Source organism: Echinops telfairi, unplaced genomic scaffold (assembly GCF_000313985.2).
Source record: "Echinops telfairi isolate 266 unplaced genomic scaffold, ASM31398v2 ScPeMD7_3533;HRSCAF=4204_0, whole genome shotgun sequence".
Taxonomy (NCBI): domain Eukaryota; kingdom Metazoa; phylum Chordata; class Mammalia; order Afrosoricida; family Tenrecidae; genus Echinops; species Echinops telfairi.
The window spans coordinates 53062314-53072388 of record NW_022107431.1 but is presented as its reverse complement, the minus strand read 5'-3'; the positions used below and the strand labels follow the sequence as shown (position 1 = coordinate 53072388).

General features: G+C 41.6%; 1 protein-coding gene across 1 annotated transcript in view; it reads right to left on the bottom strand.

Annotated features, from left to right (window-relative positions):
- Nucleotides 1-4137, bottom strand: part of GJA1 (gap junction protein alpha 1) — a 13976-nt gene extending 9839 nt beyond the window's left edge. The window contains exon 1 of the mRNA XM_045294469.1: nucleotides 3945-4137. The gene's annotated coding sequence lies outside the window, so the exon portion shown is untranslated. The remainder of the gene's footprint in view (nucleotides 1-3944) is intronic.
- Between the last annotated feature and the right edge of the window lie 5938 nt (nucleotides 4138-10075).

Here is a 10075-nt window from a genome sequence, read left to right as displayed (position 1 = left end):
AAACAAAACACTGTTTTTCATTAGTTATTGATGTTTTCCACTCTACCTTCATCACCAACTTGACTGGTTTTTTTGTCATCATATAAACATACTAGTAGGACCCGCACAAGTGCACTGACTAGACACAGTCTATTTTCTTCAATGAGCATTGCATGAGATAGTTCACAGATGTGAAGCTCTTATAATAAATCAATAAAGTATAGCTATAACTTTGAAAGCTATAGGTCATTAGTTTTCTAATTTTGGTATCTTTTCCTTAACACAATAGGAATGATGAGCCATTTATTAACGGTGATCAAAATTAGTTTCCAAATAACAATAATTATAATAATACTGCTAGTTTGGTAATCCCATAATAGTTTTACGGGAAGAAAGGCTTTTTTAATTGACAGGGATAACCCCCCCTCCCCCAAAAAAACACATGAAAAGGACTTTTCATGTTTCTATTTCTTTTTCTTTTTGCAGGCACCTTCTCAAATCATGAATTGTGGACAAAAATTATATTATTTTTTTTTCTCAAAAATTATATTCTTTAGAATAAATTTGGCCCATAGAAAATACTGTAAAAAAAATCACTTTCTTTATTAACATGAATTTTCAGTGATTCATGGAAGCATACAGTTTCTAGAAATTATTCAGAAAGGTAGGGAAATTTGCATAAGAAAACTATGATATTTGTACAGATATAGACCCAGGGTGGTGAATTTAGGCAGTTAGGCAAACTCTAGTTATCAAGAGTTAAAAACAAAAAGAAAAGAAACAGGGCAAACACTGGTGATTTCCCCCTTCAGCTTTATTCATATTGAATATCAACTTTAATCATAAACATTAAGTCACCACTTTTCTCTGCAGCACTGAATTGGCCTATTTGTGAATAAGCTCCCACGCATGTATTCCAACAGCTCAGAATCTCAGAGGGAAGACAGAGCAACAGGAAAGGTGGAGCTGAAGGTATTAATCACTGGTGACTTTCTGTTCTAACCACTCACTCCAGTAGGGTGTCATACATAAAAACTAGAAGGCTCACCATACCTCTGAATATTTTAAAAGAAAGGAAAAGGAGTGCACGTTTTCCCTCCTCCGAGGGAATCAATATTTAGAAAACACTGTGCCAGAAGCCACACCCTTGCAGATGATTGCTGCCGACCATCTTCCTTCCTGAGCTCCTGGACTCACAGCTGTAAAGAATCCGAACTGAGCAGATAAGCCACCCAGATGTTAAAAAGGTACTTAAAAAAAAAAAAAAGAGTGGAAGCAAAACACTACCACTGGATTTTTCCAAGCAGAGGGCAAGTAACGACTACATTCCCTAATACCAAACTCAGCAAATGTCAAAACAGAACACTTTCTTGTCCTTGGTATGGTATGATTGTTTTTTGCTTGTTTTTGTCTTTATCATTTTGATTAACCACTTTTAGCCCATCTACCAATTTGGCATATTTCATTTTCAAGGGTGGCTTAGTTTAATGAGATTTTCACTGCATTAGCACAAACTCTTATCTCCAGCCTGGGTGGTGGAGTTAGGCTGCTAACCACAAGGTCAGCAGTTTGAAACCACCAGCTGCTCCATGAGAGAAAAATAAGGCTTTCTGCTCCTGTACATAGTTACATCTCCTGAAGCCACAAGAACTGTGTTTTATCTGTCGCGTGCCATGGGGTCACTGTGTGTAAAATTGACTCAAGGGCAGTGAGTTTGGTTGGGGGATTTTGGTTGTTGTTTTTAATTCCCAGCAATCCTTTAAAGAAAAGTAGATTTCCTTTAAACCCTTATCATTTCCTCTTTAAAATGTCATGAGGACCTTCACGACTGGCTTTTAAGTGTGCCCAATTTCCCTAAGGTAAACCGGGCATTGTTCCTCTCCTTACTTAATTCATAAAGAAAAAGAAGCTCAACCCACCTTCAAACACAAGTCTTGCCACTTCACCACTTCCTTCGCCTCCTCCCACCTCACTGGCCTCTGTCCTTGTGAAGGTGAAGGCACAATCGGTACTTAAGCACACATTTGCACAATTTGTGCTCAAGGCCAGTGCACAATCTGACGACCTAGCTGATGTCTCTGGGAGAAAGTGGGAGGTGTGACCGTCTCGGAAAGCCACGGAGGCGATTCCGCCATCCTATCCTATTGACTCACTCCGAGTTGGGATCAACCCGATGGCGAGCATTGAGCCCAGATGTCCTCAAGTAGAGATGCCACATTTCTTGGGTAACCCAGAGGTCATACGTGGCCCGGCCAATGCTTACAACTCCTTGCCTGAGTTTCAAACCCTGAATCACACCCTGACTTGCCTTTGAACAACACAGTGCTCTCTCTCGACTCATTTTATTAAGGGTTCGTTCTTATTTCCCTCCCCCCGCCCGCCCATCTGTCCCCTTGGAAAGTTCTGGGAACTTTCAGGATACCTACAAGCGGAATTTAAGCTCTGTAATTCCCAAGGCACTAACGTTTCCCTTCCTAACACAAATATCCCAGGGTCCGGGAAGCGCAAGGGAAGAAAAGGACAGCGTGGTTGGAGTGAGGGATGGGGAACGAGACTGACTCCTCTTTTACCACTGGGCACGCAGCCCACCTCCGCCTGGGCGCTCTCCTCACCCCACCCCTGCTTCCTTTTCCACCGGGAGCTCCGGTCTGCGCTCCAGCGGACTGGCCTAGATTTGAACGAACACCTCTCAGCAAATACCTTTAAAAAAGAATAATAATAAACCCTCCGGAGGTTTAGGCAGCGTGGGGAGCCCAGGGAGAACCCGGCGGAGGCGCCCAGCGCCTGCCGCTGCCAACGCCTGGCTTTTCTGGTGCTTTTCAGCGTTCTCTGGGGTAAATACTTCCAACTTCGGGGTCATGCCCAGAGTTTTAACGAACTACTTGACTCTGTGGATCTCAACAGAACACAGAAAATCCTTTCCAGGCACAAAACCCATGGCTGCATTTCTGGTTAACCGACTGGGTTACCATTCAGATTTTACCATTTTAAAAATAAATCTGTATTCATTTCGCTTACTGGCAGGCTCTCTAGCAACTCTAACTTCTAAGAAATCCCCCAGGGCTCTCCAGCTGGCCACGGGTTCGGCAGACGGGGCACCGAGGCTGGGGGGGTCAGCCCCCTCCGCGGGGGATGAACCCCGTTCGCCCTGTTCTCGGGTCCTCGGAGAGGGTTTGGTACCGGCACCGGGACGAAACCGCCACTCTTTTCCGGGATCCTTCCCCAGAATTGCCAACGTGGTCGGGCGAGAGCTTCCCTTCCCGAGGGTCTCGGTCTTTGCACGGGGCTTTTGCCAACACCACGTCTACAGACAGTGTGAAAAACCTTACGAGCCCAACTCTGAATCTTAAACTGGTCTTAAAACCGTTTTGTTTTACTGGGGACAATCCTCAGCAGCGACCACGTGGAGCCCGGGAACCACAGAGTTTTAACAAAGCACTCGGTGGAGAAGAAGTTCACGTTGCGAGGCTAAGGAAGACCGGATCTGGATTTCCATCCGAAAAAGCACCAAGTTCAGCCTGCTATAGGAAGTACGCTGAGCAAACGTACACTGGCGTTGGCGAGACGTCAGACAACGTTCCAGCCCAGGCCCCCGACCCCCAAACATTTAGAGTTCCTAAGACTATTACTAATTACAAAAAAAGGAAGAAAAAGCAACATTTTACACTTGGGGACCATATATGCCGGAATGAAGTATAAGGAATATCCAGCAAACTAGTTTTCTTCTAATCAGAAAGATGTGACCCTAATCTTACCTGTGCCATCATTAATAGAAACCTTTTAAGAGTCAGAACACAAATTCAGTACAATTTTTGTCGTTAAAACTACTACAGAAACATTTTCAAGTTCATTCTACTCTTGAGAGGTGTCGGACGTCAAAGTTACTTTTTCATCCTATTTGAAAACGTTAGAAAAGTCTTACTTCGAGCAGAAGAAAAGCGTAGGTAAAGTGTTGTTTAACTTACTTTCTCCAAGAAGTGAAGTAGGCACCCCCAGTGAGTGAACTCCTTGCAAGAGGAAGAAGAAGGAGCAACTTACGGCCCGGCGCTCAGACCTGTCTATTTAAAGTTTAAAAGTCTGCTGCTGTCTGGTCCTTTCCTCACTTCTTCCCTCTAATGAAAGAAAAGTGCTGATATCTCGTAAAAGCTTTTTTCTAACTTGGAGCACGGAGCTTTTAAAAGTTTCAAGCCACTGACTCAACTAGAAGGAGGGGCTAGGGAAAAAAAGAGGAGGGGAAAAGAGGGAGGCGGGAGGAGAGCCCTGGAGGCTGGTGAGCGTGGAGGGTGGGGAGAGCAGCCGCGCTGGAGGAGCGAGGTGGAGATAATGTTGCGGTGCAAATTTGCTGACAAGAATAAAGCCACATAGCATTAAATAGAGACGTGAGTGTCCCGACAGGGAGTTACTCCTTAACAGACAGCCAGGGGGGCGGATTTTATTCCTTGTTTCACCAAAAATTCTAGGGAGTTAAAAAAAAGGGGGGGAAGAAAAAAAAAAAAGGAAAGTTGCTACCTTTTCTAAAATAAAAGTACTTCGTAGTCCATAAAAAGCGTTGGCAAAGAAATTAGGACGTGCAAACTTGCTTCATATTGGCCAAGGTGTGTGGGTGTGAGTGACCTGGTGGCTGATGTAATCGCTTTTCTCCTAAGGAGAGACAATTAACAAAGGAAATGGTGAGGATGGGTCAGGGATATTTCAAAAGTGCCTCTTTGTGGCTGACTAGCCAGCCTTTCCGTAGGAATCCTTTGACACTTAAGATGTTTTTACTTTTCCCTGCAGTTTAGCAAAAGCGTACATATGAGCTGGTTTCCAAGTTTTCGTGGAAAAATTCCATTATTTTTTAATTCCATTTTCCCATGAACTTTTCAAAACTTCTCTCGTGTGTGTGTGTGTGTGTGTGTGTGTGTGTGTGTAGTCAGTGTTGTTTAACCATGATATATCAATTTCTAATCTCTACCAGATCTCCAGGCAGTTGAAAATGTATTATATGATCTTGGACAAATACAGATCAACACAGTAAAAATTAAATATTTTGCAGGGAGCAGGCTGATCTATTTCTATCAAATGTAAGCAAAAGTTGGCATTGGGTGAGTTCGAACATGATCCGTCCTCCCTCCTTAGATCACCTCCATCTGTAGAACTCAGCGGGAGAGCTTCCTGCTCAAGGACGGTCAAGCTGCATAACAATCTTTATGTGCTTCTCTGCCCCTTCTGTGGCTCTTCCTTTCCAGGACTCTGCCCAGGGTGGAGAGTGACCAGAGTCTTAGACAGGGCTGCTCCTTCAAGGCCTCCTCAGTGCCAGGCAGAAGGCTGCGGAAGGACAATTTCCCATAAACAGGCTTCCATGATGTGCCTGCGAGTGGACAGGGAAACCTCGTGGCCATTATTCTTCGAAACTAAGCAAACTCAACAGCCATCATTTTCCTAACCCTTTTCTCACTGTTCCAATACTAGAGAAAGGTAGAACGGCAATTATTTCATTGGAAATACTCTTCATAAGTTCATTTTCACTGAAGTGATTAGTAAGACATCTTCTGAAAATGTTATCGTTTTAGTACATGATTTTGTGCTTTCATTTTCTGGCTGTACATTTCCCAAAGACATGTGTCTCTTTAGGCTAAGGAAGAATTTTAAAAAATACCGTGGAAATAAACATTGTAATCTGATTTCCAAGCCTTTAAACTCAGCAACCTGTAAATATTGCTCTTGGTATTGTAGTTATATTGTCATTTTCTTCAAAAGAGTGTATTTCTTTAGCATTAACTAAAGCTTATTTCATTGGATTTCTCATATATCCATGAATACATGATTTACTGTTTTCATTATTAACAAAATTTGTGTTCTCCATAAAAAAGTATATACCTAATTTAACAAGGTACTTAGTTTACTTTTGTGAAATTATCTATCAAGTACTATTATTGCTGATATTATCCATTTGATGCTTCAGGTTCTAATTCAGAATTAGTAGTATGAAAGAAAGTTATAATTCTCTTTCTATCATAGGATTTTTGAAGCAAAACTGCATTTATTTTAAAATGTATTTTCGTAAATCTCTAAAAGAATACTTATATGTAAATATTCTACTACTGTTTGCAAATTTGGCCTGTATGAGCAATTAGAAATAAAACTAAGTCGTTTCTTTGTGCCAAAACACATTATTCATGGATATTTCTTGCACCATTTTCTGAAGCAAAAGCAAGCAAGCAAACAAACAAACAAAAAGTGCAGTGTCATCAAGTCAATTCTGACTCATAGTGAACCTATAGGGCAAGGCAGGGCTGCCCCCTTGAGTTTCCAAGAGTGCAAGTCATTCGTTACTGGAGCAGGAAGTCTCATCTTTCTCCCACAAAGCAGCTTGCTGGTGGTGGGTTTGAATGGCAGACCTTCTGGTAACAACCCTGTGCATAACCCATTACTCCACCCAGGGCTCCTTCTGAGCAAAAGGATTAGTTACACCATAAATCACCAATCCACTTGTTTTCTTAATAGAATGTACTGTGTCTTCCATTTCTAATACGATTATAATTCATTGAAGATGAAGATTTCCCTTGTGGCCTTCTCTTCCTGATGGCACCAGAATGTGGCCCTGTGAGCAATGATGCTCCAGGGGAGCTGGGTTGGTGTGACTGGCTTCCCTGCTGGCACAGTGGCGACACAACTTTCTCTCAAATGACTAATAATAATGCCTCTTATACTTCATACTCCAGCAGTGCTGGCGACTTAACATTTTAACAAAAAATATCATTATTTTTAAAGTGTCCTATTTACCTGAGAGTAAAAGCTTGTTTCTGTCTGAAGGTCACATTGTGGCAAAGGTTTTTTAAATGCCTTATTTTTTTCTCAGAGTCTCAGAAATACCAATGCTAGTTTGTGGATAGAAGCACCAATTTCTCAATAACTGTGTTCTCTGATTGTCAGACCTTGTCTATGTGCAGAGGAAAGGGTAGCTGTTAGTTGATGTGGGGTTGGTTCGGACCCATATCGACCACAGGTACAGTAAAACAAGTGTTGCCAGATCTTCTTTTTTTGTTCGCCCTTTACTTTACCAAGCACAATGCCATTTGGGGGGAAATAGGAGCAGATAGTCTGATTTTCTCAGGAACGCTGATCACTCATTCGGAATGCCTATCAACGGCAGGATGTCTATCTTCAGGCATCACCATAGGCCAGGCTTTGAGAATCTATTTGATCCAAGTGGTTCTGTGTAGTGAAAACCGTGAACTAACAACATAGTGAAGATTGAATAATTTTTTGCAGAGTTTAGAGAAGCACTTAAAAAAATTAAAAACAGTCTTATTGGCACATAGCGTATATATCATACAACTCAATGGCTCAATCACTTCAAGAACAGTTGTACGAAAGAAGCACTTTTGAATAAAACCCATGACACTTTTGCAATTTTTGCCTTGGTTTCAAAATACTGATCTCTGGGATTCTCAAAGACAAATCTACTAATTTTTAAGGACTTCAAGTGCCAGACAAAAACAACAACAACAACAGCAGCAGCAACCCAAACTCATAGCCATTGAGTTGATTGTGACTCATAGATGCTATAGGACAGGGCGGAACTGCCCCTGGGAGTTTCCGAGACTGTAACCGATTAAGGGAGTAGAAAGTCTCATCTTTCTCCAGCGGAGCTGGTTGAGAGTTTCCAACAGCTGACTTTGTGGTTAGCAGCCCAACATAGAGCTTGGATGGTATTATACTTATGCACTGGGCTGCAATTCAAAAGGTCAACAGTTCGAAACCACCAGCTTCTCCAGAGGAGCAAGCTGGTGCTTTCCTACTCCCCTAAAGAGTTAGAGTCTTGGAAATTCACAGAGACCCTCAGTTCTGTTCTGCCCTGTCACAGAGTCATTCTGAGTCAGCATCAACTCCACAGCAGTGTTTAATGCCAGTCCCACGTAAATTCAAATGGGTTCTTTTACCTTCAATGCAGAACATCAACATTGAAGTGTTGTTGATGGTTGCAGGTAAGGAGGAGTCTCTGTGTGGTACAAATGGTTGGCTCTCTTGGCTGATAATGAAAAGATTGAGCAGTTTGAATCCAACTGAGGACTGCATTGGCATCTACTTCTGAAAAACCAGCCTGGGAAAGCTCAAAGCTCGATGGAGCACAATTGTTTTCTAACAAGCATGGAGGCATCAGGTGGCAGAACTGATTTCCCCACAGTTGGTTTGGTCAATTAGGGAGTAAGTAGTCCAAGGGGTGTATAGTGATCGAAGTCTGACTTATAGGAACCTGAGGCCTGGCGCTGTTGCTGTTCATTGTGTTTGAGTGGAATAGAATCCAGGGAGCCCTCATGTCTCAGTGGGGTATGCACTGGACTGGTATCCACAGTTCAGCAGTTGAGAAACCAAAAACTTGTTCTCATGGAGAGAGATGAGGCTTTCTGCTTCAATGCAGATTTATCTACACCTCTGAAACCACAAAGTGTAGTTCTACTCTGCCCTGCAGGGTTGCTGTGCACTGGAATCAACTTGATGGCAGTGAAAATGGAGCTTTTTTTTCTTCATAGTAAGGGCTACTATGAGTGGAAAAGGAAGCAAAGGCAGGAGAAGTAGAAGGAATAGAAATTGATGGCTGAGACCGGGATAGGAAGGACGAGAGAGAGAGAGAGAGAGAGAGAGAGAGAGAGAGAGAGAGAGAGAAAGAGAGAGAGCTGTGAAACTGAACTGATTTTGGAGTTTTGATCAGAAAACTTGTAATGTTACAAACAAAAACTGAAGAATGAAAGAAGAAGAACTAGTTTGAAGAAACAAATATCATTTCATTTTGACATGGAGAACTGACACATCTCTAGATAAAGTTTTCTAACATTTGGGAATTCGGTGAGTCATTAACTTAGAAAACAGGACCATATACCTGTTTTGAGACTGTAAGCCATAAAGACAAAGGTGATTTGAAGGAGAAAACAGGGGCATTAGAAAACTTCTATTTGAAGATTGTACAACTCTGTAATCTCTTCAGGGAAACTTAAAGGAAATTCTAGAAGAAGAAAAAAGTTTTATCTAAGACAAGGGAGGGTCTAGGATGGTTTTGTAATGGAAAGAGTTAGCCTTGTCATATGGATTTCTTTGCATTAGTATAATAATAGTGAATTTCCTATCTATGCACCAAAATTCCATTTTATCTAGTATTGACTGGGCACCTAGAAAGGAGCAACAGTTAATTTGAAGCTAAATAGTATGAAAATCTAGAAGTGGTTTCCCTCAAATTGGCAAAGTCAGGCATTTTCTGGCTGACTTTATTGTGTATTAATGGACCACATTTCCTTCAACGATTTCATGTTACATTACCAGCTTGTGTTAAAGTTATTTTTTTCAACAGATGTACTTCTGAGGTCTGATCATTTGCTTCATAATTGCCCAGGATTCACTCATCTGAAATTTACTTCCTATTTATTTAGCATCCTGCCATCCTTGAGAGAGAGTTCAGGATCAAAAGCTCTACTCTACTTGGGTAAAAGTTGAACTCATTTCTGTAGGCCCACATTTATGTTCTTTTTTTTTTTAAAATCATTTTATAAGTGGATCTTGTTGTGAGGTTACAGAAAAAGAAATTGTAAGAGAGGGAAAAAAATTGGGTTGTTGCTTTGTTTTGGTTCATGGAAGACTCCCAGGCAGTAGATAAATATGTCTTTGGCTCCCCCTTCTGTACGAAGTGAAAATGACCACCGTGAAAAGTGGTAAATTATTTAGTATTACCCCCCTGTTTGCGGGGAGACATGGGGGTGTGCTGATACCTGCAAGGTCAACATTTCGAAACCACCAGCGGCTGTTCGGAACAAAGACGGGGTTTCTACTCCGGTAAAAATATATCATTTTTGAAACTCACGGGGGCATTTCCACCCTGCCCTATAGACAACTATGAATCAGCATGGACTAAATAGCAGAGACTTTGAATAGCTTTTCTCTTTGTTTGCTTGCTTAATTTTACCTTTTCAATGAAGCTTGGTAATTTTTATGATAACTTTTGAACATTTGCATATATCCACTCAGTAATATTTATTATGTGTTAGACACTGGTGAAGATTTTTAAATGATGGCTTGGTTTGGGGTTTTGGCTCAGTAAAGAAAAAACAGTATCATGGTTGCA